Here is a 16,293-nt window from a genome sequence, read left to right on the forward strand (position 1 = left end):
TAAACATATGTATTTACTAGTACCTAGAATTTCAAAAGCAGTATTGATGTTCGCCAGGGACCCTACTTTCTTTCAAAAAGGAGTGGTCTGGACATCCGTGTTAGACAAATTCAAAACGGAATGGAAATCCCATGTATCATCCAAGATAATAGCTGTCGGGCAGTCCAGCTGAAGGGCAGACTAGCCTGTAGCCAAGACAGGCAGATCGCGTAAATAGCCGGATACATGTATGTTATAAAGCAAAATATTGTCCTACCTCACATGCAGGGACTGTCTATATAAACCATGTGTTAAAGTATGTGTCTAGAGGCAAATAGTTACGTTGCTGGAGACGCGGTTCAACAATCTAATACTAAATACTCTCCTCCACAGTGTGGTGTGGTGAGCGACTTGTCACAGCCGAATGTCTGTGGTGGTCTAGCGCATGAAGGGAAGGATGTCATGTTCATCCTCTGTTGTGACACGCTCCATACAGGAGCAATATGTCAGATGCTAGTCTTTGAAAATCTCTCAATGTGAACAATTGAGGCATTCATTCACATCTTATCACAGACATTTCATTTACTGTATTCATTGTTAACAGTTTCTCGCTGACTGTTTGCAGTACAACACCATGGTCCATTCCGTCTCCATATGGCATAAAAACATATTTGCAGTGAGAGTGATCATTATTTTTTCTGGTGTATATTTCCATATACGGAATCTAAGTTGCGGATATAATTATTCAACGTGGATGCTTTTACTAACGCCAACATCTTCACTAACTTGTGGCCAGTGTCATCAATCGTGATGTAATAGTGATTGCCCCAAGCCACGAGCTGAAGAGGTTACACATCACGGGCTAAACATGCGAACACATAGTTATGTCTAGGGGTGGACTCGCGAGTACTCTAATACTTCTGGCCAGGATGGGGTAACAGCTCTTTTATCTATCACCAAGTACCTAAAAATAGATAGCTAAATAACACACAGATCGTATTTGATCATTCCGTTCAATGCATTGACAGATCAATTTGAAACTTCCACCAAGTATAGCCAACGTTTCCACAACGCATGCGATGCCCAAAAGACATGTCCTTTGTAGAACAAGAAAGTTCCTAACCTATTCCTAGGTGCTGATTATTGTTTTACAGAGCTGAGTGCAGTTCAATAGGACCGGATATGCATCGACACGGCCGCTCTTGTGGGTTTTAGAATACCTTCGAATTTAGAATAACCTTGGTCATGTTGCTAAATGTGTGACGACTAGCATGTAATCCGACAGCCAGAGGGACAGTGTGGTTTTTTTTGCATAAAGGCCACATGACCCAAGGCATAAGAACCTTCACATAAGCTTACTTGGAGTTACCCTATGCTACAGAACTGGACGTTACATTCATCTATATAAAAACAATTTGTGTAGTGAATGCTTGTTTGAAGAATGTTGCAGCACGTGCAATTACACTGACATCTGAATGTGAACACAATCTGTCGAGTGACACATACTGTCCAGGTACAGTTGTTGTAATTTAGTGAGTCAGTGAGAGAGTTTAGTTTTTCGGCGTATGTAACAATACTCCAGCAATATCACGGCGGGGGACACCAGAATTGGGCTTCACATATTGTACCCATGTGGGGAATCGAACCCGGGTGTTGGGCGTGACGAGCGAGCGCTTTAAACACTTGTCTACCCAACCGCCCCTGTTGGAATTAAACATTGGCGCTGGTGCTTATTTAGTAATTCTAAACGACATAGATTGTATCTTCAATTGATTTACAGTGCTTACATAAAACAACTTCATCATTACAAGTGTCAAGACTACAACGATTTACTTTATTCCTTGGATATTACATCCACGCCCACTTTTGTTGAGAGCTGTTTATATTCAAAACTTACATAAATAGAAGATAATTAGAAGATGTATGAGACTTATACGATAAAGGAGAATCTAAAGAGGCATGACAGTCCTGGAAAGAACAGCCATTTAACCTCTCAAAGATTTTACTTGCAATTATTTTTTTATCACCTACCTTTTGCGTAATCCAGGCAACACGGAAATTGAAAAAACAAATTTCTCACATGAATTTTCAACGTGGGACGTTTTCTGTCCTCAATACATCGAGGAAACTTACAACACTTTTACGGCTATCTATCCGGATGCATATGTAAAAGTATGATAAGAATGTTATCAAATATCATGCATCATATGCCCATCCCACTATCATGTGTCCACAGCTTGACCTAGGCAGGTGACGGGTTAGGAAGTGATCGTGACGAACCTAGCAACAGACTGACGTCTGCAAGCATTGCGCTAGATGAAATGTACAATCTAGGACGTTATTTTTCCCTCTGCGCACCTTTTTCCACTCATATTAACTGTGTCCTCCATGAAAAGAGTAATGTGCATGATGCCAGTCTCCACGTGGAGGTGGTTCCGCCTGTCATTACCCTCTGCGCGCAGACTCATGGGAAATATATCTAAAACCTTTGTTCGATATGAATAAAAGATAAATGCAATGCACACGTGTCACATCTTATCGAAAGATTATGTGTATGCAGTTTCCTTGTCACTGAAATCATTAAATTGTCAGTTTGAATAGAGATAAGATAAACCTTATTAAACACGTCTCGTATGTGCATAGACACGCATGCCAAACGTCACACACTCGGGTGCATTCTCAGGCGCACACATTTAAAGCAGTTTGTGAAATAAGCGAGTACAAGAAGTAGTCTGTCAGATGCACTGTGTTAATAACAGGAAGGCAGGGGCAGTCTGTTTACCTGTGTATTTACCCGGGGCGACTATAAAGTTCTGAGCCAAACTACGAAGGATGTCCAGTACACCCAGTTTAAATGTAGTAAGCACAATACTTTCCATGCTTAAAGACTGCATTTAAACCACAACCAAGCAGTATATTTCTGCAGGCATTAAACTGACTAGGCATTCACTGTTGACAAAAACTGGGCGTCATGAAGTAACTGCAGCTGAATAGGCTAACTATTACAGCAAGCCATCCATGTTAACTCTGAGGGATGTTGCTCCATCATGTCCCGCTGTAAGAGATGGGCAGCAGAGTTCACAGTGGAAGAGAGATCCTCGATGGTGATCCAAGATGAGGAAAACCTTCAACTGCCATCAAATGTTGACAAAATACATAACTAGTACATAACCTGGTATGATCGACACCTCACAACACGTCACCTAGCCAGTACAGGCACTACTGTGGGCAGCTGTCATGGGAGAGTGGAGAAGGAACTGAGCGTGATAAAGGCTTCAGCAAGATAGGTTCTAAGGCTTCTGAGTCTTGATAAGATACGCTCAAGGTTCATCATCTCTCATCATCATGTCGTTTTGAAGCAGACCAAGCTGATTGTGTTGCGTAATGGGTAACCATGCATCAGCCACACACTGAACAACAGTCAAAGCAGCGGAAACATCTAACGTTTCCTCCGATAAAAGGCAACGTCTCTTCCACCAGCTGACAAGGTGATTGCTTCAGTTTTATGGGATTCCAAAGAAATCCTACAGGTAACTACCTCCCAAAAGGTTAATGGCCAACACCATGCTAATCTGCTAAGGCAACTGCGTGGGAATATCAAGATGTCGTCGAAAAGTCACTAGATGTGTGTTGTTCCACCAGGACAAGGCATCTGTACACAAGACTGTTGTCGCCATGCCTGCAGCGTATGAGTGTGACTTTGAACCCATTGAACAGCCTCCGTATTCACCAGATTTGGTACTGTCAGATTTCACCTCTTCCCAAGCTTATAGAAAGAACTGTCTGAGATGTGCCTGTGGGTATCTATCGAATATCAATGAATCAAAACATATTCATATCTAGTACGGTGAGCTATATATATACAACACATGACAGCTCCTTCTGTCTATATGTCTGTGTGGACACAGCTGGTGGCTCCTTCTGTCTATATGTCTTTGTAGACACAGCTGGTGGCTCCTTCTGTCTGTATGTCTGTATAGACAGCTGGTGGATTCTTCTGTCTATAAGTTTGAGTAGACACAGCTGGTGGCTCCTTCTGTCTATATGTCTGTGTAGACACAGCTGGTGGCTCCTTCTGTCTGTATGTATGTATAGACAGCTGGTGGATCCTTCTGTCTATATGTCTGTGTAGACACAGCTGGTAGCTCCTTCTGTCTATAGGTCTGTGTAGACACAGCTGGTGGATCCTTCTGTCTATATGTCTGTGTAGACACAGCTGATAGATCCTTCTGTCTATATATCTGCGTAGACACAGCTGGTAGATCCAGCTGTCTATAGGTCTGTGTAGACACAGCTGGTAGATCCTTCTGTCTATAGGTCTGTGTAGCCACAGCTGGTAGCTCCTTCTGTCTATAGGTCTGTGAAGACACAGCTGGTGGATTCTTCTGTCTATATGTCTGTGTAGACACAGCTGGTGGCTCCTTCTGTCTATATATCTGTGTAGACACAGCTGGTGTATTCTTCTGTCTATAGGTCTGTGTAGACACAGCTGGTAGATCCTTCTGTCTATATATCTGTGTAGACACAGCTGGTAGATCCTTCTGTCTATGGGTCTGTGTAGACACAGCTGGTAGATCCTTCTGTCTATATGTCTGTGTAGACACAGCTCGTGGATCCTTCTGTCTATAGGTCTGTGTAGACACAACTGGTGACTCCTTCTGTCTATAGGTCTGTGTAGATACAGCTGGTGGCTCTTTCTGTCTATATGTCTGTGTAGACACAGCTGGTGGCTCCTTCTGTCTATATGTCTGTGTAGACACAGCTGGCTGGTGGCTCCTTCTGTCCATAGGTCTGTGTAGACAAAGCTGGTGGCTCCTTCTGTCTATAGGTATGTGTAGACACAGCTGGTGGATCATACTGTGTATGGGTATGTGTAGACATAACTGGTGGATCCTTCTGTCTATGGGTATGTGTAGACACAGCTGGTGGATCCTTCTGTCTATGGGTATGTGTAGACACAGCTGGTGTATTCTTCTGTCTATAGGTCTGTGTAGACACAGCTGGTGTATTCTTCTGTCTATGGGTCTGTATGGACACAGCTGGTGTATTCTTTTGTCTATGGGTCTGTGTAGACACAGCTGGTGTATTCTTCTGCCTATGGGTCTGTGTAGACACAGCTGGTGTATTCTTCTGTCTATAGGTCTGTGTAGACACAGCTGGTGTATTCGTCTGTCTATGGGTATGTGTAGACACAACTGGTGGCTCCTTCTGTCTATGAGTATGTGTAGACACAGCTGGTGTATTCTTCTGTCTATGGGTATGTGTAGACACAGCTGGTGTATTCTTCTGTCTATATGTCTATGTAGACACAGCTGGTAGATCCTTCTGTCTATATACCTGTGTAGACACAGCTGGTAGATCCATCTGTCTATAGGTCTGTGTAGACACAGCTGGTGTATTCTTCTGTCTATGGGTATGTGTAGACACAGCTGGTGTATTCTTCTGTCTATAGGTCTGTGTAGACACAGCTGGTGTATTCCTCTGTCTATGGGTATGTGTAGACACAGCTGGTGGCTCCTTCTGCCTATGGGTCTGTGTAGACACAGCTGGTGTATTCTTCTGTCTATGGGTATGTGTAGACACAGCTGGTGTATTCTTCTGTCTATGGGTCTGTGTAGACACAGCTGGTGTATTCTTCTGTCTATGGGTCTGTGTAGACACAGCTGGTGTATTCTTCTGTCTATGGGTCTGTGTAGACACAGCTGGTGTATTCTTCTGTCTATGGGTCTGTGTAGACACAGCTGGTGTATTCTTCTGTCTATGGGTCTGTGTAGACACAGCTGGTGTATTCTTCTGTCTATGGGTCTGTGTAGACACAGCTGGTGTATTCTTCTGTCTATATGTCTGTGTAGACACAGCTGGTGTATTCTTCTGTCTATGGGTCTGTGTAGACACAGCTGGTGTATTCTTCTGTCTATAGGTCTGTGTAGACACAGCTGGTGTATTCTTCTGTCTATGGGTATGTGTAGACACAACTGGTGGATCATTCTGTCTATGGGTCTGTGTAGACACAGCTGGTGTATTCTTCTGTCTATGGGTCTGTGTAGACACAGCTGGTGTATTCTTCTGTCTATGGGTCTGTGTAGACACAACTGGTGTATTCTTCTCTCTATGGGTCTGTATGGACACAGCTGGTGTATTCTTTTGTCTATGGGTCTGTGTAGACACAGCTTGTGTATTCTTCTGTCAATGGGTATGTGTAGACACAGCTGGTGTATTCTTCTGTCTATGGGTATGTGTAGACACAGCTGGTGTATTCGTCTGTCTATGGGTATGTGTAGACACAAGTGGTGGCTCCTTCTGTCTATGGGTCTGTGTAGACACAGCTGGTGTATTCCTCTGTCTATGGGTCTGTGTAGACACAGCTGGTGTATTCTTCTCTCTATGGGTCTGTATGGACACAGCTGGTGTATTCTTTTGTCTATGGGTCTGTGTAGACACAGCTTGTGTATTCTTCTGTCTATGGGTATGTGTAGACACAGCTGGTGGCTCCTTCTGCCTATGGGTGTGTGTAGACACAGCTGGTGTATTCTTCTGTCTATGGGTATGTGTAGACACAGCTGGTGGATCCTTCTGTCTATGGGTCTGTGTAGACACAGCTGGTGTATTCTTCTGTCTATGGGTCTGTGTAGACACAGCTGGTGTATTCTTCTGTCCATGGGTCTGTGTAGACACAGCTGGTGTATTCTTCTGCCTATGGGTCTGTGTAGACACAGCTGGTGTATTCTTCTGTCTATGGGTCTGTGTAGACACAGCTGGTGTATTCTTCTGTCTATGGGTATGTGTAGACACAGCTGGTGGATCCTTCTGTCTATGGGTATGTGTAGACACAGCTGGTGTATTCTTCTGTCTATATGTCTATGTAGACACAGCTGGTAGATCCTTCTGTCTATATATCTGTGTAGACACAGCTGGTAGATCCAGCTGTCTATAGGTTTGTGTAGACAAAGCTGGTGTATTCTTCTGTCTATGGGTATGTGTAGACACAGCTGGTGGCTCCTTCTGTCTATATGTCTGTGTAGACACAGCTGGTGGCTCCTTCTGTCTGTATGTATGTATAGACAGCTGGTGGATCCTTCTGTCTATATGTCTGTGTAGACACAGCTGGTAGCTCCTTCTGTCTATAGGTCTGTGTAGACACAGCTGGTGGATCCTTCTGTCTATATGTCTGTGTAGACACAGCTGGTAGATCCTTCTGTCTATAGGTCTGTGTAGCCACAGCTGGTAGCTCCTTCTGTCTATAGGTCTGTGAAGACACAGCTGGTGGATTCTTCTGTCTATATGTCTGTGTAGACAAAGCTGGTGGCTCCTTCTGTCTATATATCTGTGTAGACACAGCTGGTGTATTCTTCTGTCTATAGGTCTGTGTAGACACAGCTGGTAGATCCTTCTGTCTATATATTTGTGTAGACACAGCTGGTAGATCCTTCTGTCTATGGGTATGTGTAGACACAGCTGGTGTATTCTTCTGTCTATAGGTCTGTGTAGACACAGCTGGTGTATTCTTCTGTCTATGGGTCTGTATGGACACAGCTGGTGTATTCTTTTGTCTATGGGTCTGTGTAGACACAGCTGGTGTATTCTTCTGTCTATGGGTCTGTGTAGACACAGCTGGTGTATTCTTCTGTCTATGGGTATGTGTAGACACAGCTGGTAGATCCAGCTGTCTATAGGTCTGTGTAGACACAGCTGGTGTATTCTTCTGTCTATGGGTATGTGTAGACACAGCTGGTGTATTCTTCTGTCTATGGGTATGTGTAGACACAGCTGGTGTATTCTTCTGCCTATGGGTCTATGTAGACACAGCTGGTAGATCCAGCTGTCTATAGGTCTGTGTAGACACAGCTGGTGTATTCTTCTGTCTATGGGTATGTGTAGACACAGCTGGTGTATTCTTCTGTCTATGGGTATGTGTAGACACAGCTGGTGTATTCTTCTGTCTATGGGTATGTGTAGACACAGCCGGTGGATCCTTCTGACAATGGGTATGTGTAGACACAGCTAGTGGCTACACAGATTCCGTTTATTCCAGGTGATCCATTGATTCCATGGTACATTACATATATCTAAAATATAGTTGCATCTTCATATATCTCCTTTGTTACAAAATGTTTTTTTGTGAATTCGAAGATGTACATAATGTTCCTGCATCCAATATAGAATTAGAATGCATTTTAAACACTATGTAAGACTGGTAAGTGCTGGTGGCTATGACTATTTATATAAGGGTGCTATGTTTTTATAGACGCCCGACTCTTAGACTGTTTCGGACGGTTGATAATACAAAAGTTGAACGATGCTGACGCCCACTTGACACCAACCCGACACTGGCCCATGTTCCGAGTGACCTAGTGATTGTACATAACAACAGCGGGAAGTTGAGGTTATCAAGCGAGTGTTACATCATAGCCCCACCAACGCCCAGCATCATCAACCGGCCCATATCATCCAATATCCTAATAAGCACAGCCGGCAGACACTCTACTCAACAGCCAGTACGTGCTATCTTAAATTAACAATACATTTGTCACACAAACGCTAAGGCTTAACGGTTTGAAAATAAATTCAATAAAGGTAGTTCTCAGACTTATTTCTTGAATACGCAACGCGGGGATTAAATGACTAAAGAGCATGGCCTTATATCAACATTTCTACGCATCTATATCGGTTTTAAACCGTCCACTCCACTTATGTGTCCTGTCTGCCATTTCCTCCGACAACGTGGGGACGCTACATATTCGGCACTAAGAGGCGTCTAAATTGGATTGGGGGATCAGACTGAGTGATTTTGTTCAACGGTGTCATCGTATCCCTAAGGCTCATGATATCAGCCACTGGGTTAGAGCCCGGGTCAGAGGTTGCAGAAGCCCTCCGCGATGTAGCTGAAGTAGTGCTGACTGCGGCGTAAAACAGGCGTAAAACCATAAATCCTGTCCCTATTTATTTATTTGTGAAATCTAAAAGACATGTCAGGGCATCACAGTGAATAACAAACAAACATGACGTAAACCCCACTCAACTAGAAACACAGAGCAATAAGCTTGTTTCTTGAAGGCGTTATGCTTCTCTGTGAAACATTTACATATATCCTGTTATTAATTTCCTGCAAATATCATAATTTGATTCAAGAATAAGTAATACGTTACCAATAAACATTATTAGTTGAGTACTCCAAAACACTGTATGTGAAATCCTTAACACTCGACATCATGTTTTCCTTTCTCAAACACACCTCCCATCCCCTTACCAGCACCACCCATTCCCTTCATCCCTCCCATACCAGCACCACCCATTCCCTTCATCCCTCCCATACCAGCACCACCCATTCCCTAGAACCTTCCCATACCAACACAACCCATTCCCTACAACCTTCCCATACAAGCACCACCCATTCCCTTCATCCCTCCCATACCAGCACCACCCATTCCCTTCATCCCTCCTATACCAGCACCACCCATTCCCTTCATCCCTCCCATACCAGCACCACCCATTCCCTACAACCTTCCCATACAAGCACCACCCATTCCCTACAACACTCCCATACCAGCACCACCCATTCCCTACAACCCTCCCATACCAGCACCACCCATTCCCTACAACCCTCCCATACCAGCACCACCCATTCCCTTCATCCCTCCCATACCAGCACCACCCATTCCCTTCATCCCTCCCATACCAGCACCACCCATTCCCTTCATCCCTCCCATACCAGCACCACCCATTCCCTTCATCCCTCCCATACCAGCACCACCCATTCCCTTCATCCCTCCCATACCAGCACCACCCATTCCCTTCATCCCTCCCATACCAGCACCACCCATTCCCTACAACCTTCCTATACCAGCACCACCCATTCCCTTATCCCTCCCATACCAGCACCACCCATTCCCTTCATCCCTCCCATACCAGCACCACCCATTCCCTACAACCCTCCCATACAAGCACCACCCATTCCCTTCATCCCTCCCATACCAGCACCACCCATTCCCTTCATCCCTCCCATACCAGCACCACCCATTCCCTACAACCCTCCCATACCAGCACCACCCATTCCCTTCATCCCTCCCATACCAGCACCACCCATTCCCTACAACCCTCCCATACCAGCACCACCCATTCCCTTCATCCCTCCCATACCAGCACCATCCATTCCCTACAACCCTCCCATACCAGCACCACCCATTCCCTTCATCCCTCCCATACCAGCACCACCCATTCTCGACAACCTTCCAATACCAGCACCACCCATTCTCGACAACCTTCCCATACCAGCACCACCCATTCTCGACAACCTTCCCATACCAGCACCACCCATTCCCTTCATCCCTCCCATACCAGCACCACCCATTCCCTACAACCCTCCCATACCAGCACCACCCATTCCCTACAACCTTCCTATACCAGCACCACCCATTCCCTACAACCTCCCCATACCAGCACCACCCATTCCCTACAACCTTCCCATACGAGCACCACCCATTCTCCATAACACTCCCATACCAGCACCACCCATTCTCCACAACACTCCCATACCAGCACCACCCATTCCCTACAACCTTCCCATACCAGCACCACCCATTCCCTACAATCCTCCCATACCAGCACCACCCATTCTCCACAACACTCCCACCCAATACCAGCACCATCCATTCTCGACAACCCTCCCACCCAATACCAGCTCCACCCATTCTCTACAACTCTCCCACCCAATACCAGCTCCACCCATTCTCTACAACTCTCCCAGCCCATACCAGCGCCACCCATTCCCTACAACCCTCCCACCCAATACCAGCTCCATCCATTCTCTACAACCCTCCCAGCCCATACCAGCACCACCCATTTCCTACAACCCTCCCACCCAATACCAGCGCCACCCATTCTCTACAACCCTCCCACCCAATACCAGCTCCACCCATTCTCTACAACCCTCCAATCCCATACCAGCGCCACCCATTTCCTACAACCCTCCCACCCAATACCAGCACCACCAATTCTCTACAACTCTCCCACCCAATACCAGCACCACCCATTCTCGACAACCCTCCCACCCAATACCAGCTCCACCCATTCTCGACAACCCTCCCACCCAATACCAGCTCCACCCATTCTCTACAACCCTCCCACCCAATACCAGCACCACCCATTTTCTACAACCCTCCAAGCCCATACCAGCACCACCCATTTTCTACAACCCTCCCATCCCATACCAGCTCCACCCATTTCCTACGACCCTCTCAGCCCTATTCCAGCACCACCCATTCTCTACAACCCTCCCAGCCCATACCAGCACTACCCATTCCCTACGACCTCCCACCCAATACCAGCACCGCCCATTCCCTACAACCCTCCCATACCAGCACCACCCATTCTCTACACCCCTCTCAGCCCTATACCAGCACTACCCATTCTCTACAACCCTCCTACCCAATACCAGCACCACCCATTCTCTACAACCCTCCCATCCCATACAAGCACCACCCATTCTCTACAACCCTCCCATACCAGCTCCACCCATTCTCTACAACCCTCCCAGCCCATACCAGCACCACCGATTCCCTACAACCCTCCCATACCAGCACCACCCATTTCCTACAACCCTCCCATACCAGCACCACCCATTTCCTACAACCCTCCCATACCAGCACCACCCATTCCCTACACCCCTCCCATACCAGCACCACCCATTTCCTACAATCCTCCCGCCCCAAACACGCACTACCCATTCCCCACAACCCTTAAATACCAGCACCACCCCTTCCCCTACCTCTTTACAAAACAAACCTTGACTTTCCAATTGTGTCTGTTAATCCATGCCTTTCTGCCTCCGAGCTCCATAAGACTTTAGGCATAATTTGGGGTTTGACAAAGAAACGTGTGGGTGGCTGCTTGGTCTTGTGCTATGTGCTATCCCGCTGAAACACCGTGTTGCAGTATAACATGGACACTGACACGTTCAGTTATTGTTTCATCTCCTTAATGTCGAGCGACAGGCCTGGCAACAAGATCTACCTACGTTTGGTATAACAACATACTAGTTATTTTTTATCAATACGCTTCAATCCTTCCAAGTTTCAAAGTGGGCTTTGTCTACCCGGGATGTTATTATTTACAAGGATGGATTACCCAAGTTATAAAAATTAGACTTAAACGCCCTTGAGTGTTGAGTTTCATGCACGACATGTTTACCAATGTTTATACAGAGTCAGGTGGTACACTTACTGAGAAACCTTTCAATTTCATTATATAGTTTTGGTAACATGTCAAAAATAATAAGGCGTTATCATTTTCATTTCATTTTCACATTGTGTCCACAAGAGCAAAATTCGTTATGTGAATCTTGTTTTTCGTTACAGGTATCTTCCCGTTAGTAAGTAACAAACAACCACTCTCATGAACAGTAGCAGTTGCGTGCAGAACGTATTGCATGGACAGATCGCGTGAAGGGCGCGTCTTCAATCAGAGAGTGTTAAATAATACATTTACTCATACGGGAAGTCTCATCATGTCCAGGTTCGTCTACATTTGCTTCCAAGCTCACCTGCTATTCGGGCCTCAGTGGTACGCGAGGTGACGCCGACGTGATGGAGATGACTTAAGACCTTGTCGTCGTGAGAGACGTATCGATCCGTGGCGAGACAGGGGCTACACATTCTATTGAAAGTCCTTGGAGAGAAGTTTCATAATCGATGTTTTCATGTCATTAAGGAGAAAAGTAACTTTCAACCATATAAGTCCAGATCAACTAATTTTACATAAGGACTTGTATATACACAACATGTGTATACCCCCTATGAAATTCATTGTAGGTGATTTTAAAAAAATGATTGCTTTCTATGTTTTAGTAGCGTTCAATCGTGATACAGAAGTTTGGAGCGGGGTATAAATGGATTAATTTGGGGTGGGGTTGGGTGTATGGCTGTAACTGTAAAAGGTTAGGGGGTCATCGTAGTAATCAGATGTGCTTATTGTCAGCTTCCTGTACGAGAGAAATACTACTTGTCGGACATAAACATATTTATGGACACAACACGACTTAAACCTCGGCGGGATACGAACCTGCAACCTCTTGATTTGTAGTCATTCACGCTACCCCCTGTGATACGGAGACCGAGATTGGCTAAGTTGTACGTCTGTATGTTGATATTGTACCACGATCTTTGTAAGGCTTGCCAGTATATTTGTAATGCAAATGCCTGTTGATCTGATTTGTACATTTAATGTCAATATGCATTTTACATCTTATCCGTAATTGACTTAAATTCGAGGCAGGTTCATATCGTGGGGATGTTGTGTTTTGGTGGTGTTTAGGCTGTGAAACGTTAGCTCCTTTCATGTGTTCAGGAATAAATGCGTTTAGATAGAACACACCAAATGTGTATTCCGTTTAGGATTTCAACACATTACTAGTCATGTTAAGCTCTGAACATGTCATGTCCGTGGTTACATTCTAAACACATTTCTTACAGAGTATCCTCAGGGGGAAAAAACGATTCTAGTGTACAATGATTCTTACAGGGGTCTATGTCACACCAGTAGAGTAAATGTGAAGGTCAGTCGGTCATATCCTTAGTTGGGACATAGTCATCCAGGGGTCATATGTCATACCATTAGAGTAAATGTGAAGGTCAGTCGTGGATATCCTTAGTTGGGATATACAGTCATACAGGGGTCATATGTCATACCATTAGAGTAAATGTAAAGGTCAGTCGGCGATATCCTTAGTTGGGGCATAGTCATCCAGAGGTCATATGTCATACCATTAGAGTAAATGTGAAGGTCAGTCGTCGATATCCTTAGTTGGGACATACAGTCATACAGGGGTCAAATGTCATACCATTAGAGTAAATGTGAAGGTCAGTCGTCGATATCCTTAGTTGGGACATACAGTCATACAGGGGTCAAATGTCATACCATTAGAGTAAATGTGAAAGTCAGTCGGGGTTATCCTTAGTTGGGACATAGTCATCCAGAGGTCATATGTCATACCATTAGAGTAAATGTGAAGGTCAGTCGGCTATATCCTAAGTTGGGACATAGTCATCCAGTGGTTATATGTCATACCATTAGAGTAAATGTGAAGGTCAGTCGGCAATATCCTTAGTTGGGACATAGTCATCCAGGGGTCATATGTCATACCATTAGAGTAAATGTGAAGGTCAGTCGGCAATATTCTTAGTTGGGACATAGTCATCCAGGGGTCATATGTCATACCATTAGAGTAAATGTGAAGGTCAGTCGGCGATATCCTTAGTTGGGACATGCAGTCATACAGGGGTCTATGTCATACCATCAGAGTAAATGTGAAGGTCATTCGGCGATATCATTAGTTGGGGCATAGTCATCCAGGGGTCATATGTCATACCATTAGAGTAAATGAAAAGGTCAGTCGGCGATATCCTTAGTTGGGACATACACTCATACCGGGGTCATATATCATACCATTAGAGTAAAACGTGAAAGTCAGTAGGTCATATCCTTAGTTGGGACATAGTCATACAGGGGTCATATGACATACCATAAGGGTAAATGTGAAGGTCAGTCGGCCATATCCTTAGTTGGGACATAGATATCCAGGGTTTATATGTCATACCATTAGAGTTAAGTTTGAAGGTCAGTCGGTGATATCTGGTGATACGCCTGTCAATGTGGCTTGTACTATGCCCGTCACTGTGGCTTGTGGTATGCCTGTCAATGTGGCTTGTAGTATGCCTGTCAATGTGGCTTCTAGTATGCCTGTCAATGTGGCTTGTAGTATGCCCGTCACTGTGGCTTGTAGTATGCCCGTCACTGTGGCTTGCAGTATGCCTGTCAATGTGGCTTGTAGTATGCCTGTCAATGTGGCTTGTAGCATGCCCGTCACTGTGGCTTGTAGTATGCCCGTCACTGTGGCTTATAGTATGCCCGTCACTGTGGCTTTTTTCTGATGTACGAGTTTGTTAACGTATGCATAAACCCACATAAACTGTATATACAATGTTCATATTGGGACAGACCAACAGACGTATTTTTGGATACATCTCCGATAACGCTTTTATATCCTTATCTTTCTCTATTAATCAGATGAGCATGCAATATTGGGTACGGTTGTTTAAAGGCATTCATACTTCTCTGCATCGATACTGCGAGTTAAGCGTATTGTGAACAATAATAACGTATGGTATCAAGGCCGAATGGTAATAATGTACACTCCAGCGACGTGGGATATCCAATATTTCATATATTTCTGTATTATACACTCATTCTCATATGTCGGCCACACATGTGACAGCAACATGTTACATGGCATCGGATGGGTTGACTACGGGCGTATTGCTTTGAAAGGAGGTTACTAATTGCAACAGATTTGTGAGTCATTTTAACATAGTTCCAAATTTCCTAACTCTCATGTGTGATGCGGTCTATTTTGACCCGCCCTGCGTGGCACTGTTTCACTCAAGAGTTGCACGGAAACCTTTGAACTGGATCTTATAATGCGTCTGTCCATTAACATATAGTTCTTGAATCCGCCAGCAGGTGGCCACATGGTAGCCGCCACCTGGTGGTCTCGTTTCTTGCCGCTCCATGGGTCACTGACGGAAGTACCCTATTAACACGTCATGTTCGTCTCCTGCACTTGAGAATAAGATTTACTGCAACATGCACTTCAAACACACTGTACCACACCACTGACAGGTTCTGTCTTCTGTCCGGTCCTGAGGAGTTGGTCCTTTGTAGGGCGGTAGCGGAAGTGGCGATACAAGATCGGCAAGGGAAGACGTGTTACACGCACGACTGAGACGTCGTTAGATGAATCTATTATACAAATGCTTATCTAAAGGAAGCCTTTGCAACTCAAGTATTATAAGGAAAACTGCACATTGATAGAGAGGAATTTCATGTGGAGGTGCAGTCTAATAAATTACTAGATATGACATTTGATATCCGGGATCTAAGGTTTTATGGTCTAGTCGCATGTACAATGTTCTTTGTGTTGTATGATGACGGAGTCACATCTTCAGTTATACTCAAATTATAGCTGGTATCGTTAAAGAATTTATCAAAAGCGGCTGGTAAATTCCCCACGACTACGTTTTCTCCAGGATTTCGGCTACTCCCCTACTGCATGGCCAGGTTGTTGCCGGCAAGGTGTATATACTATTCTGACAATTCATCAGGAAAAGATACTCATGTGGTCGCCGTGCCATAGCTCAGCAACTTGTAATTTCTCACATTCAGACAGTCAACAAACATGGACAATCCTAGTCAACACAATGACGCCTCATATGTGAAACATAATCCGTATTACTCTGTGAACTAATATTTATATTCGGCTAT

The 16,293-nt window shown here is 44.8% G+C and overlaps 1 protein-coding gene across 5 annotated transcripts in view; it reads right to left on the bottom strand.

Annotated features, from left to right (window-relative positions):
* The window catches only part of LOC139450095 (beta-1,3-galactosyltransferase 1-like), a 58,951-nt gene that overhangs the window by 32,107 nt on the left and 10,551 nt on the right, over nucleotides 1-16,293 (bottom strand). Inside the window, exon 1 of one of the 5 annotated variants that reach the window (XM_071231740.1) lies at nucleotides 2,011-2,090. The exons of the other annotated variants lie outside the window; for them this stretch is intronic. The gene's annotated coding sequence lies outside the window, so the exon portion shown is untranslated. Of the gene's footprint in view, nucleotides 1-2,010; nucleotides 2,091-16,293 lie in introns of those variants that run through there. 5 annotated transcript variants of the gene reach the window in all.

This window comes from Haliotis cracherodii, unplaced genomic scaffold (genome assembly GCF_022045235.1).
Source record: "Haliotis cracherodii isolate W230 unplaced genomic scaffold, xgHalCrac1.p SCAF_8, whole genome shotgun sequence".
Lineage (NCBI taxonomy): Eukaryota > Metazoa > Mollusca > Gastropoda > Lepetellida > Haliotidae > Haliotis > Haliotis cracherodii.